Source organism: Mauremys mutica, chromosome 1 (assembly GCF_020497125.1).
Source record: "Mauremys mutica isolate MM-2020 ecotype Southern chromosome 1, ASM2049712v1, whole genome shotgun sequence".
Lineage (NCBI taxonomy): Eukaryota > Metazoa > Chordata > Testudines > Geoemydidae > Mauremys > Mauremys mutica.
This window is the reverse complement of record NC_059072.1, coordinates 132,370,600-132,391,715: the sequence shown is the minus strand read 5'-3', so window position 1 is coordinate 132,391,715 and position 21,116 is coordinate 132,370,600. Positions and strand designations below refer to the sequence as shown.

The following is a 21,116-nucleotide window of genomic DNA, read 5'->3' as shown; positions in this document are numbered from 1 at the left end:
AACTTCAATGACATAAGGATTTCACTGTTCAGACAATCTGTCCATGCCTCATATTTTCAGTGTTATTCTTGACTTCTTTGGGGCTGGTGATTTCTAAGGAGACTTGAATAAAGATGAGATCGTTGATGCTTAGAAAAATCTGCTTCTTATTCCAGCCTTTAAGTCATAATTTCTTTTTTGTGATCTCACTAATGGTTGTAGAGATGGATGCAAAGCCACAGGCAGACTTCTGATGGGAATAAGCAACAGGATCGACTAAACTTCCAAGGAACAAAGATCCTTTTTTCATGCAGATGTCCTTGAGAAATGAGGCAAAGCCCAGACAACACAGAATATGAAAGAATTATTTTTACATAGGGTGCTTTCCGGGCGGTGTGTGGGACACTGGCTTGCCCTGATGCAGAAAACAAAGGTGTGAGGATGGAGAAAGGAGTAGGGGGGAATGTTAAAAACACAAGATTTACAGTGTGTTGTGGAGCGCAGGAGGGATGCAAATTTCTTACTGGGGCTTTTCAGCTAAATGAAAATTTTCACCAAAAATTCAATTTTTCTCAAAAATGTTTGTGTTTTTGTTGAAATGGCAATCAAAAACTGAAAGCTTTGTAAAGTTTTGATGAAAACTCAAAGATGTAGATGAAAATGAAAATAATTTCTTTTCCATCAACTTTTTTTTTCACAAGAAAATAAATCACTTTCCAAGAGCCTCTCTACTATTGAGGTTGTTTTTTGGTTTTTGTTTTTTTTTTTGCACTGATATTGCTAAATGGCTTGCACTGGTAAGTTCCACTGGTGAGGTGTGTTTGCAGCAGGGTAACTAAATGAATGTACTTACACCAGTGTAAATTTCCATAGTTTAAACTAGGTTTCCTTTGGCCTGAATTTATCACATTACCACCCGCCTTTCTTGAGTGCAGTGTTCTAGCTGGATTGTTGAAACCAGTTTGTCCAGACCCTAATGAAAAAGATGTGCAATGAAAAGAAAAGCAAATAGGTAGTGACAATATAAAGTGATCTCTGTTCATGGCAAAGGAACTGAAATCTTTTCAAAGGAGATACTAAAAATTGTCTATAGATAGCTGCAGGGAAGGAATTCACAACCTTCTGTATATACAGCTCCTCTGTACAGACCTTTAGAGTTTTTCCAAAAGAGGATTAATTTAACAACAGTTGTGATTCAGGCTGCCTACAGTTTTTGCTATTGTTGGTTGTATGGATTTGCTAGCAATGTAGGGCTTATCTTTACCAGGAGAAAATAAAAGTTAGCTAAATCCATCTTATGAAAAATGGCTTTATACTGAAATGGATTAAAGACATTTTCCATGGGCAGCATGGAGGTGTCCAAAACTAATTAATTCCATTTCAGAAAGCTGTTCTCTAGTCCAGAGCTGGCGGTGCAACCCTAACTAAGGACATAATCCAGCCATTTTAATGTGCTGTGGTTCTGTGAACAGCCATCTGGGACAGTGTGCTTTAGCAATCTGAACTGAACCTGATTGTATATAAACAGGGTCAGTTAACATGCATTTCCCCCACAGTATAGATAGGACTCAGGCAAACCATAAGAAGAAGGGATGTTCTCAATAATAGAATTGAGCTTAATGTGGTTTAGTATGGAGACTCCTAACTGAAATGGAAAGGATGGTGTGATGGGATGGCCTGTTCTTAAGTGAAGCAGTGCCTAATGGTCACCCAACCCCACCATCTGGGATGGCCCTTTAAGGATTTTGAAAGGCCCAGCAAAGATATACAAGGACCTAAGAAGGAACAGGGATAGAGAAGAAGTGGTTCCAGGAATAAGTAGTGCTTGGGAGAAAAATAGGCACTGTTTCTTTAAAGCCCTGGGCCCTGGCAGAGTGGGCAGGGCAAGGCTTCTCTTTCCCACCCGGTTGGAGGATGAAATGGGAGAAGGGGATCAACATAAAGACTGCCTCCTCCCTCTGAGGCTGGGCAGACACTGACAGGAGAAGTCAGCTGCCTTGCTATCCCAAAACAAAAGGCTCGAGGAAGAGAACTGAGGGGAAAATCCTGTTTAAAGGAGGAAAAGAAGGACAGGTGGCTGAGCTAACCTATGACAAGAAGCCCGAGACACAAACCATCAGTGCCAGAGAGAGGGTTGTTGGGGAACTCCTGTCTGTGTGGAGTTGAGCTGAACTAGGTTCAGAAACAAGCATATCTCTATGGAGTGTAGGTTGCCGCCACACATCCCACATCTCTGCCTGGAGGAATTATTGGGATCACCCAATGCAGAAAGAACCAAGAGGTGTTTCACTTTATGTAAAAGCTTTCCTTACCTCTCCATTCTCAGAAGCTGCTCCTTCTTTGATGCAAGCTCTCTGATTTCTCAGCGCTAACTGTCCACCTTCAATACTTATGTGGCCCCCTTACCATAGAATCTGAGCACTTCACAAGCTCTCGGCTTAGATTTAGATTTTTTATCAGCAAATGTTGTTTTCTCCATACACACAAAAACCTATGAAATAATATTTCCATTGAACTATACAGGTAGGCAAAGTAATAAATATGCTGCCTGAGAACTTATTAGAGTTAAAATTCAGTGCTTTAGACTTTTGAATTAAGCTTGTTGCAAATGGATTACCGAATGAAGAGTAAAAACAGGTATGATTTGTTTATTTAAGGATATTTACTTTGTGTGTGCGTACATAAACTACATTGCATACAACATTTGTATATTTTGACATGTGATGTTGACAATTGTGTATTTTACAAAGTTTTAACTTTTTCAATTTCAGCCTTTACAGTCATCAAATAATAGTCTGCCCACCCCATAACTTCCCGCAATGTAAATGATAAAACTCTTTAAAAATGCTTTAAAACATATATATTATCCATCAAAAATATATAAAATAAAAATTGAATTTTGTCAAGCCTAACAATCTTTAATGCATTTATCCACACAATGTCCCAATGAGGCAAGGAAGCACTAGTATCCCCATTTTCCAGGACAGAGTCCCTGCGAGAGTAAGGTCCATTTTTTTCAAAGTATTTAGCCACCTGAAGAGGCAGATTGTCACCTAATGGGATTTTCAAAAGCACATAGTCTTTGGGTGCCTAGGCATTTTTGAAAATCTCAGTAGTGATAATCTGCATCTTTAGGCATAAAAATACTTTTAAAAATCTAGCCTTAAGTGGCTCACTTAAGGTCACACAGAAAGTCTGAGGAAGAGCAGGGAATTGAATGCAGGTCTCCAGCATCCCTCAGTCATTGGAACAGCTTCCTTTCTGTTGGCATTTGTTTCATATTGCCTCTGAGGCGATGTCTACACTATGAGCTAGGGGTGTGAGTCTCCTGCTTGTGTACACAGACTCACTGACCTAGTGCAAGTAGAAATAGCAGCATGGCTGCAGAAGCACTGGTAGTGGCAGCGGAGGCATGGCTGACCCATGCCGAGTACAAACCAGTTTAAAACAGATGGGAACGTTTTACTCAGTACAGCTAAACTGTGTGTCCGCTACCAGTGCTACGGTGGCTACGCCGCTATTTATATTTGAGCTAGCTCCATGAGAGCTAGCAGGAGTAGATGCATACAAGCAGGGGAATCATATTCCTCACTCATAGTGTAGACACAGCCTGCCTAAAAGGCAAAATAAATCAATGTATAAAAACTTGCTCAGAATATATTGGAGCAAATCTGTCGCTGTCATAACTCCCTGAATTCAAAGATTTACACTAGAAATGAATTTGACCTAATAAACTTCAAAAATATATTGTATTTTTAAAGGCCTTTTGCATGATTTCATGAGATATGTCATCGTAGTCTGTTTGTGGTTGTTTGTTTGGGTGTTTTTTTGAAGACTTGAAACTTCTAGGATTATCAGGTGCTCCCAGCTAGGTCAGAGCAAGTTATTATGTGTCAGATCTGAAGCAGTAATTGCTGAGCCCTGACTGCATCCTGTCTATGCTCTGGGCGGTTGTGGGTGTGTATACGTGCATTATTTTTATGCATGTCTGTCATAACTTGTAGAAGCAGCAAAGAATCCTGTGGCACCTTATAGACTAACAGACGTTTTGCAGCATGAGCTTTCGTGGGTGAATACCCACTTCGTTGGATGCATGTAGTGGAAATTTCCAGGGGCAGGTTTATATATGCAAGCAAGAAGCAAGCTAGAGATAATGAGGTTAGTTCAATCAGGGAGGATGAGGCCCTGTTCTGGCAGTTGAGTGAAAACCAAGGGAGGAGAAACTGGTTCTGTAGTTGGCAAGCCATTCACAGTCTTTGTTTAATCCTGAGCTGATGGTGTCAAATTTGCAGATGAATTGGAGCTCAGCAGTTTCTCTTTGAAGTCTGGTCCTGAAGTTTTTTTGCTGCAGGATGGCCACCTTAAGATCTGCTATTGTGTGGCCAGGGAGGTTGAAGTGTTCTCCTACAGGTTTTTGAATATTGCCATTCCTAATATCTGATTTGTGTCCATTTATCCTTTTCCTTAGAGACTGTCCAGTTTGGCCGATGTACATAGCAGAGGGGCATTGCTGGCATATGATGGCATATATTACATTGGTGGACGTGCAGGTGAATGAACCGGTGATGGTGTGGCTGATCTGGTTAGGTCCTGTGATGGTGTTGCTGGTGTAGATATGTGGGCAGAGTTGGCATCGAGGTTTGTTGCATGGATTGGTTCCTGAGTTAGAGTTACTATGGTGCGGTGTGCAGTTACTGGTGAGAATATGCTTCAGGTTGGCAGGTTGTCTGTGGGCGAGGACTGGCCTGCCACCCAAGACCTGTGAAAGTGTGGGATCATTGTCCAGGATGGGTTGTAGATCCCTGATGATGCGCTGGAGGGGTTTTAGCTGGGGACTGTATGTGATGGCCAGTGGAGTTCTGTTGGTTTCTTTCTTGGGTTTGTCTTGCAGTAGGAGGCTTCTGGGTACACGTCTGGCTCTGTTGATCTGTTTCCTTATTTCCTCGTGCGGGTACTGTAGTTTTGAGAATGCTTGGTGGAGATTTTGTAGGTGTTGGTCTCTGTCTGTGGCGTTAGAGCATATGCGGTTGTACCTCAGTGCTTGGCTGTAGACAATGGACAATAGACAACGTCTGTCCTATCTCGGGGACTCTCTTTCTGCCCTGCCACCCCCACCAACATGATACAGTTCTGCGGCGATCTGGAAACCTACTTTCGCCGTCTCTGACTCAAAGAATACTTTCAGGATAACACTGAACAGTGCACTGATACACAGTTACCCTCCCACCAACAGCACAAAAAGAAGAACTCCACATGGACTCCTCCTGAGGGTCGAAATAACAGTCTGGACCTATACATTGAATGCTTCCGCCGACGTGCACAGGCAGAAATTGTGGAAAAACAACATCGCTTGCCTCATAACCTAAGTCGTGCAGAACGCAATGCCATCCATAGCCTCAGAAACCATCCTGACATTATAATCAAAGAGGCTGATAAAGGAGGTGCTGTTGTCATCATGAACAGGTCTGACTAACAAAAGGAGGCCACCAGACAACTCTCCAACACCAAATTCTACAGGCCACTTCCCTCAGATCCCACTGAGGAATACACTAAGAAACTGCACCATCTACTCAGGACACTCCCTACACCAACACCTGAACAAATCAACATACCCTTAGAGCCCCGACCAGGGCTATTCTATCTACTGCCCAAAATCCACAAACCTGGAAATCCTGGACGCCCCATCATCTCGGGCATTGGAACTCTCACTGAAGGACTGTCTGCATATGTGGACTCTCTACTCAGACCCTATGCCACCAGCACTCCCAGCTATCTCCGTGACACCACGGATTTCCTGAGGAAACTACAGTGCATTGGTGACCTTCCAGAAAACACCATCCTGGCCACCATGGAGGTAGAGGCTCTCTACACAAACATCCCACACGCTGATGGAATACAAGCTGTCAGGAACAGTATCCCTGATGATGCCACAGCACAACTGGTTGCTGAGCTCTGTGCCTTTATCCTCACACACAACTATTTCAAATTTGATGACAATATATATCTCCAGATCAGTGGCACCGCTATGGGCACCCGCATGGCCCCACAATATGCCAATATTTTTATGGCTGACCTGGAACAACGCTTCCTCAGCTCCCGTCCACTCATGCCCCTTCTCTACCTATGCTACATTGATGACATCTTCATCATCTGGACCCATGGGAAGGAGACTCTGGAAAAATTCCACCACGATTTCAACAGCTTCCACCCCACCATCAACCTCAGCCTGGACCAATCTACATGGGAGGTCCACTTCCTAGACACTACGGTGCAAATAATTGATGGTCACATTAACACAACCTTATACCAAAAACCTACCGACTGCTATGCCTACCTTCATGCCTCCAGCTTCCATCCTGGGCACACCACAAGATCCATTGTCTACAGCCAAGCACTGAGGTACAACCGCATATGCTCTAACGCCACAGACAGAGACCAACACCTACAAAATCTCCACCAAGCATTCTCAAAACTACAGTACCCGCATGAGGAAATAAGGAAACAGATCAACAGAGCCAGACGTGTACCCAGAAGCCTCCTACTGCAAGACAAACCCAAGAAAGAAACCAACAGGACTCCACTGGCCATCACATACAGTCCCCAGCTAAAACCCCTCCAGCGCATCATCAGGGATCTACAACCCATCCTGGACAATGATCCCACACTTTCACAGGCCTTGGGTGGCAGGCCAGTCCTCGCCCACAGACAACCTGCCAACCTGAAGCATATTCTCACCAGTAACTGCACACCGCACCATAGTAACTCTAACTCAGGAACCAATCCATGCAACAAACCTCGATGCCAACTTTGCCCACATATCTACACCAGCAACACCATCACAGGACCTAACCAGATCAGCCACACCATCACCGGTTCATTCACCTGCACGTCCACCAATATAATATATGCCATCATATGCCAGCAATGCCCCTCTGCTATGTACATCGGCCAAACTGGACAGTCTCTAAGGAAAAGGATAAATGGACACAAATCAGATATTAGGAATGGCAATATTCAAAAACCTGTAGGAGAACACTTCAACCTCCCTGGCCACACAATAGCAGATCTTAAGGTGGCCATCTTGCAGCAAAAAAACTTCAGGACCAGACTTCAAAGAGAAACTGCTGAGCTCCAATTATCTGCAAATTTGACACCATCAGCTCAGGATTAAACAAAGACTGTGAATGGCTTGCCAACTACAGAACCAGTTTCTCCTCCCTTGGTTTTCACTCAACTGCCAGAACAGGGCCTCATCCTCCCTGATTGAACTAACCTCGTTATCTCTAGCTTGCTTCTTGCTTGCATATATAAACCTGCCCCTGGAAATTTCCACTACTTGCATCCGAAGAAGTGGGTATTCACCCACGAAAGCTCATGCTGCAAAACGTCTGTTAGTCTATAAGGTGCCACAGGATTCTTTGCTGCTTCTACAGAACCAGACTAACACGGCTACCCCTCTGATACTTGTCATAACTTGCTTTAGGGATTCAACCAACCATTTGTCCACAGTTTGGCTACGCAGTTACTAATGGGGACCAAGGTAACTGTCTACAAATGCTGGAAAGGTATAAACAACAAGAATTATGGACACAAATTATTTCAAAGGGGTTTTAATGAGGTGTCATAGGGTTACTTTAACAAGGGAAACATTTAGGAGGAATCAGGGGAAATGTTCTTGTCAGTAGAGAGACATTAACAAACAGCTCTGGACAAAGCACTAGTAAGTGTACAATAGGGAACAACTTGGACACATAGCCTGATCAGACTCAGATTTCACCTGATGCAGATTTCATTGTTATTGTGGACTGTTGTTTTGAACCCCAGAGACACTGGCCCTCTCTTATTTCTGGGCTAAGGGCTAGCCCTCCACCCCCGCACAAAAAAAGACTTTGCAGATGATCAAGACGAAGGTTAAGGAAGGAATCCTTCCCATCCCATAGTTTGATACAGGGACATTGTGCTGTTGCTTCACCTGCTACTCCTACTGAAAAGCTGAGGAGGCCATATGCAGGCTGTACACGTATCTGCTCACTCAAACATGCTCCTCTTAAAACATGTATTCTTCTTCGAGTGCTTGCTCTTATCGATTCCAATTAGGTGTGCGCGCGCTGCGTGCACGTTCGTCGGAAGATTTTTACCCTAGCAACACTCGGTGAGTCGGCTGGGCGCCCCCTGGAGTGGCGCCACTATGGCACCGGATATATACCCCTGCCGACCCATCCGCCCCTCAGTTCCTTCTTACCGCCCGTGTCGGTCATTGGAACAGTGGAGCGCGGCTTAGCTGACCTCTACTTCCCTAGCTACTCGTAGTTCTCTCGTTCCTTGTTGTGTATATAGTTAAAAACTTTTTATATAGTTCAACTTAGTTTATCACTTTATAGTATATTTAGTATAATATAGTTAAGAGGGGTTTGGGGAATAGCCCCTTCCCCGCACCCGGTGCCAGGGCCCATGCCCAGTTCACCGGGTTTCAAACCGTGCTTGGCCTGCTGCAGGCCGATGCCGACAGGAGACCCACACGACTCCTGTCTGAAGTGCCTCGAGGAATCGCACCTAACAGCTAAGTGCCACATTTGCAAGGCTTTTAAGCCAAGAACAAAAAAAGAGCAGGACATTAGGCTAAAGCAGCTTCTCATGGAGGCGGCTCTCACCCCTCCACCTTCGGCACCGAGCGCTGGTCACTCTTCGAGCAGAAGCACCTCCTCAGCACCGGACCACGCCGGTACGGCCAAGGCTCCTCGGCACCACCAGTCACCGGCACAGAGGCCGGCTCAACGCCGCTCCCTCTCCCCGAGGTCGAGAAAGACTAAGACTCCTGCTGCTTCCGTGCCATCTGCACCGCAGCCAGAGAGCTTGTCCAAGTCGGACCGCCCGGCGCCGACACCCGCCGCGGCACCGACGACGTCAGCACCGTCGATTCCGGTCCCACAAGGGCTGTTGAGTCCGGTGCCTGTCAGCTCCCCGGCTAGACCCTTGGTAGAGCTTACTATCCCGTCCACGCCGGAGACGTTCTTAACGGCGAGGGGTCTGATTTCAATGACAGAGTCGACGCTGCCTCTGCCCCCGGCACCGCCGGTGTGGGCGATACAGTCTATAGGCAAGCCGGCCTTGATTCGGCCACCCTCTGTCGGCACAGCAGACCGGCACCATTCAAGATCATGGTCCCGCAGACGTTCCAGGTCCCGACGGCGCTCCCGCTCCCGTCGCCGCTCACAGTCCCGGCACCGTTCTCCTCTCCGGTATCGGTCGCACTCGTGGCTCCGGTTGCCATCCCGGTCGCCGGCCCACTATTCTCGGCACTGCTCCAGCTCCCGGCACCACTCCAGGCACCGTGACTCCCGTAGCCGCTCCCGACGCCGAGCCTCGAGATCGCGGTCGACCTCCCGGCACTGTTCCGGTCGCAGGTCCCGATCTCGTTCCCGGTACCGGTATGCCTCCCGGTACCGGTCTCCGGTGCCGAGTAGAGCTAGGCTAGCTAAAGACGTGGACTCTGCTCAGGGCCTCTCCGCTCCTCCATGGCCATCCAGGCACGCTTCAGAGTCGTCCCGCACAGACAGCTATTATGCGCAGGACCGCGAGTCTGATGTGCCCACCGGGGTCTTCCAAGAGGCACAGGCCCAGGACCTAGGCCCACACCAGTGGTCCTTCTGGATGCCTTGGGAGTACCACCAGGTCCAAGGGGCACCAGTAGTTCTGTCCCGCTCGGCACCATCAGAGCACCGGGTGCCAGAGGCGACAATCAGCCATCCCCCTCCGGCTGGTATGGAGGAAGCTCCAGTCCACCCACCGGACTCCCCAGTCCCACTGGAGCAGGAGGTTGCTCAGGAGCAAGAGGCTACACAGGACCCTCTCGTCCCAGGTGTCTCCTCTTCCTCTTCTCCCGACGAGGCGGTGGCAGGGACATCCTCCTCGGCCCCTCCTCCAATCGACCTGAGGGCCCACCAGGACCTCCTCAGGAGGGTAGCACTCAACATGAACCTCCAGGTGGAGGAGGTCCCAGAGGTGGAGGACCCGGTAGTGAGCATTCTGTCGGCGGATGCTCCCACCAGAGTGGCCCTACCATTCATTCGTACCATCCAAGCCAATGCCGACACTATATGGCAATCGCCGGCCTCCATCCCACCTACAGCCAGGGGAGTCGAGCGTAAATATATGGTGCCCTCTAAGGGGTACGAGTATTTATATGTCCATCCTCCTCCTTGCTCACTGGTCGTTCAATCAGTTAATGAGAGGGAATGCCATGGCCAGCAGGCGGCAGCCCCAAAATCGAAGGAGGCTAGGCGAATGGACCTGCTCGGCCGTAAGGTGTACTCGGCGGGTGCCTTACAGCTCCGGGTGGTGAATGAACAAGCCCTCCTCAGCCGCTATAATTACAACACATGGGTGGAGGTGGGGAGATTTATGGAACTACTCCCTCAGGATTCCCGCCAGGAGTTCGCGGCCTTCTTGGAGGAAGGAAAAATGGTGGCCAGAACTTCCCTCCAAGTCTCACTCAATGCAGCCGACTCAGCAGCCAGGACTCTGGCCTCAGGTGTTGCCATGAGGCATATCTCATGGCTTCAGGTTTCCAACCTCCCACCCGAGCTGCAGTACGCCATCCAGGACTTGCCATTCGATGGTAAAGGCCTCTTCTCGGAGAAGTCTGACCCTAGGCTGCAAAGCCTGAAAGACAATAGGGTCATAATGCGTTCACTGGGCATGCACACACCAGTGACCCAACGCAGACCCTTCCGCCCCCAACCTCCCCATCCGTACTTTGTGCCTAGAAACAGACAGGACTTTGACAGGTGGCGCGGCCGAGGTGGACGTAGACGCCAATCAGGACCCCAAAGGGGCCAAAATCAAGGTCCCTCAAAACCACCAGCGGGACCAAAATCTAACTTTTGAAGGTGCGCCCGAGGACGGCGTACCAATTACAGGCCAAGATCCTTCTCCTCCCTTCTCCAACCGTCTCTCCTACTTCCTCCCGGCGTGGTCCCAGTTAACCTCAGATCTCTGGGTCCTACGCATGGTGGAATATGGATACCACCTCCAATTTGTTTCAACCCCACCCTCCCACCCTGTCCCTCTTCAGGGACCCCTCTCACGAGCAATACCTCTTGCAAGAGGTGCGGTCGCTCCTCGCCATGGGGCTATAGAGGAGGTGCCAAAGAACGAAAAGGGCAAGGGGTTTTACTCCCATTATTTCCTAATCCCCAAGTCGAAGGGTGGTCTCAGACCCATCCTAGACCTGCGAGGACTCAACCAGTTTATGGTAAAGTTGAAGTTCCGTATGGTATCCCTGGGGACCATTATCCCGTTCTTGGATCCTGGAGATTGGTATGCTGCCCTCGATATGAAGGACGCATATTTTCATATTGCCATTTTTCCTCCACACAGGAGGTACCTCCACTTCGTAGCCGACCATCAGCACTTCCAGTTCACAGTCCTGCCCTTCGGCCTTTCCACAGCCCCAAGGGTATTCACGAAGTGCATGGCCGTGGTCGCCGCATATCTCCACCGACGTCGGATATAAGTGTTTCCGTATCTGGACGATTGGCTCATCCAGGGGACCTCTGAGACACAAGTCACCCAGCATGTGGTCATCGTCAGGGACCTATTCACTCGTCTAGGCCTGGTGATGAATATAGAGAAGTCCTCTCTGGTTCCCACACAGAGGTTAGACTTCATAGGAGCGACCCTAGACTCCAATCTCACCAGGGCCTGCTTACCACAGCCGCGGTTTCAAGCAATGGCAACAATCATCCGCGGTCTGCAGAATTTCCCGACGACCTCGGTTCGCACTTGTCTCAGTCTCTTGGGTCACATGGCTGCATGTACGTTCGTAACCAAGCACGCCAGGCCCCACCTCCGTCCGTTACAAACTTGGCTCAACTCGGTATACCGCCCGAGCAGGGACTCAATAGACACAATAGTCACCATTCCCCCGAGCACTCTAGGCTCTCTAGACTGGTGGCTGACTCCCTCCCTGGTGTGTGCAGGGCTACCGTTCCATCTGCCTCAGCCCTCAGTGTCCCTGACAACGGATGCATCTTCTCTCGGCTGGGGCGCGTACCTCGGAAGTCTTCGTACGCAAGGCCTCTGGTCACCTCAGGACCTGACGCTGCACATAAATGTCTGAGAACTGAGAGCAGTCCGCCTAGCGTGCCAGGTGTTCCTGCAACATTTACAAGGCCGCGGTGTCTCAGTGTTTACAGACAACACAACGGCCATGTACTATATAAACAAGCAGGGAGGGACTCGATCTTCCCCCCCTTTGTCAGGAGACCATCAGACTCTGGGACTTTTGTATAGCCCACTCGATAGACCTGGTAGCGTCCTTTCTCCCGGGGGTTCGGAACACTCTGGCGGATCGACTGAGCAGGTCATTCCTCTGCCACGAGTGGTCGATACGCCCGGATGTTATTCATTCGGTTTTCCAGAGGTGGGGATTTCCCCACATAGACCTGTTTGCTTCCCGTGAGAACAGGAAATGCCAGATGTTCTGCTCCTTCCAAGGCCTCTCACGAGGGTCGATCTCGGACGCATTCCTGATGCTGTGGACGAATCGGCTGCTTTATGCCTTCCCGCCGTTCCCGCTGGTTCACAAGGTCCTGCTAAAACTCCGCAGGGACAGAGCGCACCTAATCTTGATCGCTCCAGCGTGGCCCAGGCAGCACTGGTACACCACGCTGCTCGACCTGTCACTAGCCAACCCGATTACCCTGCCACTCCACCCAGACCTCATAACGCAGGACCACGGCAGACTTCGCCACCCAGACCTGCAGGCCCTTCACCTCAAGGCGTGGCTTCTGCATGGCTAAACCAGTCAGAGTTGTGTTGCTCTGCCTCAGTACAGCAAGTACTCCTGGGTAGCAGGAAGCCTTCCACCCGGTCAACGTATCTAGCCAAATGGAAGCGTTTCTCCTGCTGGTGTGGGACACACAGTGTTACCCCACTGAGGCCTCAATCCCAACCATCTTGGATTACCTCTGGTCTCTCAAACAAGAGGGCCTGGCGGTATTTTCATTGTGGGTGCACTTGGCGGCCATCTCTACCTTCCATCCAGGGGGGAGTGGCCGCTCCGTGTTCTCACACCCTATGGTCTCTAGATTTCTTAAGGGCCTGGAGCGCCTATACCCACAAGTATGACGCCCCGCCCCAACATGGGACCTCAACCTGGTTCTAACCAGACTTATGTCTCCCCCATTTGAGCCATTGGCAACATGCTCGTTGCTATATCTGTCCTGGAAGACAGCTTTTCTCGTAGCCATTACATCGGCCAGACGAGTTTCCGAGCTTCGTGCTCTAACGGTGCACCCACCGTATACTGTGTTCCACAAGGACAAGGTGCAGTTACGATCACACCCGGCATTCCTCCCTAAAGTGGTATCGGCATTCCATGTCAACCAGGATATCTTCCTTCCGGTCTTCTTCCCGAAGCCGTGCTCATCACGACGGGAGCAACAATTGCACTCCCTGGACGTCCGTAGAGCGCTCGCATTTTATATCGAGCGGACAAAATCATTTCGTAAAATGCCCCAGCTCTTCGTCGCAGTGGCAGACTGAACGAAGGGTCTACCTGTCTCATCCCAGAGGATCTCATTGTGGGTAACGGCGTGTATCCGTAATTGTTATGACTTGGCTCATGTACCCTCGAGCCACCTCACCGCACACTCTACCAGAGCTCAGGCTTCATCTGCCGCCTTCCTGGCTCGTGTACCCATCCAGGAGATATGTCGTGCAGCTACCTGGTCTTCGGTCCACCCTTTGCTTCACATTATGCTCTGGTCCAACAATCCAGAGATAATGCAGCCTTTGGCTCAGCAGTTTTGCACTCTGCAACATCTCACTCCGACCCCACCGCCTAGGTAAGTCTTGGGAATCACCTAATTGGAATCGATATGAGCAAGCACTCGAAGAAGAAAAGACAGTTACTCAACTTTGTAACTGTTGTTCTTTGAGATGTGTTGCTCATATCCATTCCAAACTCGCCCTCCTTCCCCACTGTCAGAGTAGCCGGCAAGAAGGAACTGAGGGGCGGATGGGTCGGCAGGGGTATATATCCGGTGCCATAGCGGCACCACTCCAGGGGGCACCCAGCCAACCCACCGAGTGTTGCTAGGGTCAAAATCTTCCGACGAACGTGCACGCGGCGCAAGCACACCTAATTGGAATGGATATGAGCAACACATCTCGAAGAACAACAGTTACAAGGGTGAGTAACCGTCTTTTAGCTCATCTGGACAGCTGCTATGGAGTGGGCCAATGCAAATTAAAACAATGATCAAAACTAATATGGGCTGGCTCTGTCTACACTGGCTGCTCAAAATCTGTTTGAAAAACATATTGAATCATTTTCTAACACAGCTCCATTCTGAGCATAAATGGATTCAGACCGGAAGCTCTATGGGGAAAGAAACTGTCTTCCTATTTGTACAGTGCCACACATATTTTGGGTGATACCATGATATAGATAATATCAATCAGGGCCTAAGACTTCCTGATAAAACACTTGTGGAAAAATTGGACCCATGCAAAACGCTGCTGCTGGACTATACTGGTGACTCTCCCTGATAAGAAATCTTAGAGTTGGATAATCTGGTCAGCCAAGTCCACTTTGCACTTAGGATCAGAAAGCAACAACTGGCTTCTTTGTTACTCCCCCATCCCATCCAAGCAGAGCTCAGATACAGTCAAGAACCTGACCCCAACATCTTCCCATTGCACTGTGATGTGTAGATATGTATGACCCACTAGTAGTTTTCTGAGTGAGACAGAGGGTGCTCACCCTCTTAAATCTTTCTCAAAGGGGAAAGTTGAGCAAGTAAGAGGTAGCCAAGTAGATTAGTGAGGCTTACTTCCTGGAACACCAATGTGACATAAAGCCATATTTACCATTTTTTCAGGTTTCCTATTTCATGAGCTGAGTAAGCCACCATTATATGAGACATTGTCTTTACAGAAGCAAAAACTGTAAAGTATACCAAATGAAATAATGCCCTTATTAAAGTTTCCTCTATAATAGTCAAAGAGGAATTACCAGGCATTGCGTCTTGGCCTTGGAATTTGTTGGTTAAACTTCCAAAACAAAGATAATTTATTGATATCCTACCTCCACACCCAGATGCATTAACTAAAATTATTGCCATTACAAGTCAATGTTAGCCAATAATTACGACACAATGGTATCCAAGCTACCACCATTTCCCCCATAGTTATACATCCCAAATTATCCAGAGAGTCTTAAATCAAAGCTCAGACATTCAATAGTGGGTACATCATTATGAGCATCAGTAATCATGCATGCACTGCATCAATTTTCATATAACACCGACTAAACTTCCAAAGTCCTATCCCAGCATGCATTGAACTTAATTAACAATAAACCCAAGATGAATTATTTTGGGATGCAAACACTTATTTGGCTGTTTCAAGGTCCCATTCACAAATTATGTGATATATCCAGAACATTACACTTAGAATAGGAAATATCTATTCATACAAACATTGTAAGGTTGGTTGGCGTCAGAGTTCAGAGGCATGTCCATATTGGGATAGGATAGAGGATATGCCACCTATTAATTAAGTTCTGCCCCTCCAGCTGTGGTATCATTGGTAGCTTTTTAGGGTCAGAACATCCTGCATCAGTTTGCAATCAGTTTTGTGCAAAGGGGGTCAAGAATTTCCTGAAGAAATTAAAAAAAAATTTCCACAGAAGATTCAGTTTCTGCAAAACTGAAATTTTCTCCAGGAGAAATTTCAATTTTCAGCCAGCTCCATTTTTATGCTAGCATCAGTATTCATAGTTCTAGAGCACTACACATGGACAAAACACACCAAACTATCTTAGCATTTCCTCCATGGGTTCAGGTTTAAACAAGACCAAGTACCTTGCCCTCCACTGGCAAATTCTTTGCCACTCTACATATTACATCCCAGATATGCTACTGGAATAGATTAACTAGGTTCGGCAGCATCCGCAGGAAGGAGGTCACTTATTTTTTCATGTGTAATTTACCGCCATAGGTATTTCTATCTACCTACATGTCCCCTGTTTAAACCTACAGTAGCATGCACATCTGTAGCTGGACGTGCTGTTGCTGTAGCAATCTCACCCCGCCTGTCAATTCACTGGCAGAGTCAGAAACAGGATGTCAGCATGTGGTGCCTCTATGCAACACTACTGTCTATCAGAAATAGACAGTCTCAAGCCACCTCTCTGGGACTCTTTTTAAAGGAAGCTGGGTAATTACTTAGGATATTTAAGTCTGTTATATATTTACTTCTCCTGAGAAAACATTTAAAGTGGCAGTACTTTATAAAATTCCTGCAAACACCACAGCGTTATAAGCCTTGGGTGGGACTTTTTTTCCCTGATCCTTTGTAAAAATCAGCTCCTTTTCCTCCATTTTATATCTATATTTTAAGTCTATTTCTTTTTCTAGCTGCTTTACCAAACTATATTTTTGTACTGCAAACAAAACAGTACGGAAGCACCACATTTCATACCAGGTTCGAACTTGGTTGTTTAACATTTGTGAGGGTTGGAGAGTTTCTCATCTCATGTGATTCATTCTATCAACCTTTAGAAACATGTTTTTAAAGATAGACGTGTACACTACAGTTATCCATAAGCAATTAATTTTGCCTTACGGTGTCTCATAAAAGGACAAAGAATGAAATCACAATAATTGCATTGCAAATGAAAATGGGACTTATCTGAAACATAACTTGTATCATCAGGTACGTGTGTATATGCACACACCCCTCTGTTGCAGACATAACTCACTGTTTATTAAAAGTTGAAACAATATTCACAACTGTCTCTTCCCACACATTCCAAGTACTTCCAGTCTGACATGTCATCTATTATAGCTTCAGTCCTAAAAAGCAAAAACAAAAAGTGCTTATATTAGAGACTTTAATAACTGATGTCTGTTATGACAGGTTAGCTCATGAAGAGAAATGTCATAATGCAGACCAGCTATTGTGTACCTTCCTCCATCAAGGCTGTATGTGTGTGTGTGTGTGTGTGTGTGTGTCTCTCTCTGTCTGTGTGTGTGTTACTAAGCTTATATTGGAAGATTAAGGGAGTATCAAGACATGGAAAATTAAATCTACAATTATCCAGAGGTCATGACAATCAGCCAAATTATGTGCTTCCCTTTCCACCTCTACGCCCACTGCACTGTCCTGTTGGTGACCCTGAACTGGAAAGACCACCCTCTTAAGAAATGAAATCAACTCCTCATACTTGCTCATCCTTGGGCCTCTCCCAAATGCACATGCTGCCAAAAGTGCCTAATTCAAGCGGTGGTTTTGTAATGCGGTGGGCTACTACTCTCTAGTGACCTGAGCTGAGGTCACTACATGCATTTTCCTTTATGAAGTCAGTTTACATTTAAATCCATGTTATCCTAGTGCAACAGCGTCTGGGATTTTCTCACTGCACATACACTAACCCTCCTCTCTCAGACGAGACTCTTTTGGCAGTCTCATCTCATGTTGTTATACTTAGAATAATTTTTTTAACGTCTCCAATCCAACGTGCATTTTTTCTCCCTCTCGCGTGCCCTTTCGCCCTCCCCCATTTATCTTTGTTTTTCTTGGCCTGTCTTGAGACTGGTTAAGAACTAACTTAATTTAGGTGCTTGTCTGCCGGTCTGTCAAATCCCATCAAGAGCAAAGAGAATGGCAAGTTAATAAATTTAGAATTATGTCTGGCATGAAGCATATTCCTATCCCATGCTGTCTATCTGGCAGCAGGTAAAAACCCAATAACATGGAAGAAATGTGGCCTTTCAAACACTCACATTAAAAGGAAAATGAATGACTGAAAGTTATCATCAGGTGGCCTGTGTGGAATAGTTGGTGGTCTCAGTCCAGTTCCTAGTGGCTTGGTGCCCACATCACAGAAACCACAACCCCAACTATGGATCCTCAGAGGGGAAAAAAAATTATGGATGATATTGAAGCGAATCAAGAATAAACAGAGTAAGGCTTGCAATCTACAGAACACCAATATCCTGAAAAATGAAGGTAGAGAGGCCCTGGGTGACAGAGTCTGCAAATATACAGGTCGAACGTTATGCCAAAACTAGCATGCTCACATATAATGATGAGGCTAGAGCCTTTATAAAATACACAAAATGGACAATTCAAGAGGAAAGACAAAAAAAATCTATAAACGTGCACTGAGTAGTCTGGCTTCAGAAAGCTTTTTCTCATACATAATCTAGAAGGTGCAATAGAGAAGTTTGAACCAAATACATCACCTAGACTGGACCTCATTTATGACCACTTGATAAAGCACTTTGGGACGAAGGCTAAAGCCAGATTGCTGGACATCATAAAAGAATCATGGACAACATGAAAGGTACCTAAATTGTGGAAGTAAGCAGTTATTGGTCCTCTTCTTAAGACTGAAAAGGATCCCTCTTTTCTGGGAAGCTATCAGCCTGTATCTTTAACCAGTAACCTTTGTAAGATAATGGGAAGAACCATACAAATCAAGGTTTCTATGGTGTCTTCTAGAAGAAGGGTAGATAGAACATACCCAAAATGACAGACAGGCCCTTGCACATACTGATGCTCTTGGGTCAGCCTATTATTGATGGAGTCTAACAAAAGTCACCATTGTCATCGGTAAATATGGTTTTGGATCTCAGCATTTGATAGAATCCAACATAGTAGGCCGTTAGTGAAACTCAGTGAGGTGGGAAACTGTGGCAAAATATACCCCTGGGCAAGAGATTTCCTGCAGGAAAATAACAGCAAGACTAAATGGTACTTTTAAAAATGACAATGTCATTCAGGGAAGGAGTTCCTCAGGGATCAGGTTTAAGTCCTCTTCTTTTCCTGCTGTACTCCTCTGTACTGTCAGGGTGTCTTAAGTCATCTATCTGTATACTCATATGCACATGATGATGTGCTTTGTATCATGTGAAACAGATGTATTGGAGAATGAATTGAATAAGGACTTGGAAATTGTAACTAGATGGGCAAAGGAACATAAATTTCATCTGAATCCAGCAAAAACAGAGTCAACCTACTTTACCACAAACAATAAGAGGTTCAACTACAGTCTGAAATTGACATTGGATGGAGAAGGTATTGCTTCTGAGAGGAACCCGGTATATTGTAGAGTGACACTGGATACAGAGCTAAGAACTTGGACCACAAGAGAAAGATGGCAGCCAAAGGAAAAAAGAGACTGAATCGCCTATGATGTATTGCCAGTGCCAATTGGGGTTCATGTGTTAGGACACTGAAAACATACTGCTCGATAGCTCACGCAAGACTTGACTATATCTCACCTGTCTGGTCACATACTGTTCCCATTAATCTTGCCAAGACCAATGTTGCGCGGTCCGTCTCAGTTCTCATCATAACTGGGGCTGTAAGATCCACTCCAACAGCAATGTGTGTACAACAGTCTGATGTTCAACCTCTTGCATATTGTAGAAAACAACAGCTAATTGGGTGTGGACATTGTCTTTGTTTCCTACCTGAATGTCGTCAGTGTTTGGTCTGTTCAGGAATTGGAAGAGGAGAACAAGGTCGAAATTATCATCTTGTTTCAAAAAGCATGTGAAGGTTACTGAGAAACTGAAAGCATTTGATGATGTTAGGAAGGTAGTGTATGAGAAGAAGCTTGTAAGCCCAGTAATTCCCTGACATGAACCTATGTACATTAGCAAATGTCTCTCCCTTTTGGAACCTTGCTCAAAGGAATACACAGACTTGGCCATAATAATGCAAACTGCAGAAACAACCATCCAACAGTATCAGTCACAAGATAAACAAATGAATGTGTACACTGATGGCGTATCAGACAAATACTTCAAGAATAGTGATTATGATGTCTTCATTCAGTGGCCTAATGGAAAATTTAAAAGAAGTATTCCAAACTAATGCTCTATCAATTCAAATTATATGGCTGAAATGAAAGCTATTCTGATTGCACTGCAAGGCAGAAGTAGAGGTGGATGTTGTGATGTTTGCCTCATGGATGGTGATTTTTAGCTCCTTTAGAAGAAACCAGATCACTAACATGAATGCAGTTCATAAGGCAGCTCAGAGGATCAGACAGCAAGGCAATACATTGACTTTTCAGTGGATTCCACCACATGTTGATATATACAGGAGTGAGGTAATTGATGTGCTGGCCAAAGTTGGAAGATCAGAAACTCATGTAGGAATGACAACAGTCAAGGATATTGATGCCCTATGAAGGAAAATATTAGCTGAAATGGTCAAAAGAGTAAAAATCCTCTTATAGCTATCAAAAGCATCTCAGAAAAGAACATCCACTATTGTGAGATGGTGGAGAGAGCACACGGCAGGAATGACAATCAACAGAGATGGGCTCAAGATCTATCCATTCTGCAAGGCGTGTTGGGAGCAGGCTTTAACAACAGACTTCATGGCCTGAGAAGTTTATTGTGGGACAAGATGACGACAACATCAACAAGAAGCACAGCTGGCATCCTTGTCACAAAAGCACTGAACTGCCCCCTCACCTTAGGCTTGGTGGGACTATTCCTATTTGGGGATGGGGGGACAATGTGGGGAAAGATGCCCTGATGCTGTTTAGGCAGTATTTGTTCTATAGATAAAGGACTTAAAGCCTTTAGAGCTGTTAGTCTGGCACCTGTTGGGACAATGGGCCCAGCCAAGTTAACCTACCACTAGGAGGGAACCTGTAATAGATTTTAGGCCTGAAACTTTGGCGGGGGGGAAACAAAACATCCCATGACCAAAGAATTCTAATAAGAGTCTGATGCATGCTGGGAATTTTGTTGAACTTTGCTAAAAAAAAAAGTCTGAAATCATATCAATAAAAATGTAGCTTTTGGAACAATTAGTATTCCGGGACTTTTAACACTGAAGATATTCTTGCCTTGTTTGTGAGTTGAAATCACTTGGCTTTAAAGGAGTGCTGACAAACTCTGAAAAAAGCCACCATGTACAGCCAGGTATTTTTCTATGGACTAAGAAGTATAATACCCAGAGTAATCCTGTAATCTGGTAAAGGTGGGAGGGAGGAGATGCCTAGCTTTGTTTATGGTTGGGTGTGGTTTTTCTCTCTGTATCTGTCACGTTTCTTTACTTTCTGCTGAAAGAGACAAGTCTAATGGGTGTCAAGACTACTG

General features: G+C 46.2%; 1 long non-coding RNA gene across 1 annotated transcript; it reads right to left on the bottom strand.

Annotated features, from left to right (window-relative positions):
• Window positions 1-2,375: 2,375 nt before the first annotated feature.
• On the bottom strand, window positions 2,376-17,275 carry LOC123375888. Its single transcript, XR_006581611.1, has 3 exons — window positions 17,216-17,275; window positions 16,751-16,844; window positions 2,376-2,470 (listed from the first exon to the last, which is right to left on the bottom strand). It is a non-coding gene; the product is annotated as an uncharacterized LOC123375888 (long non-coding RNA).
• Between the last annotated feature and the right edge of the window lie 3,841 nt (window positions 17,276-21,116).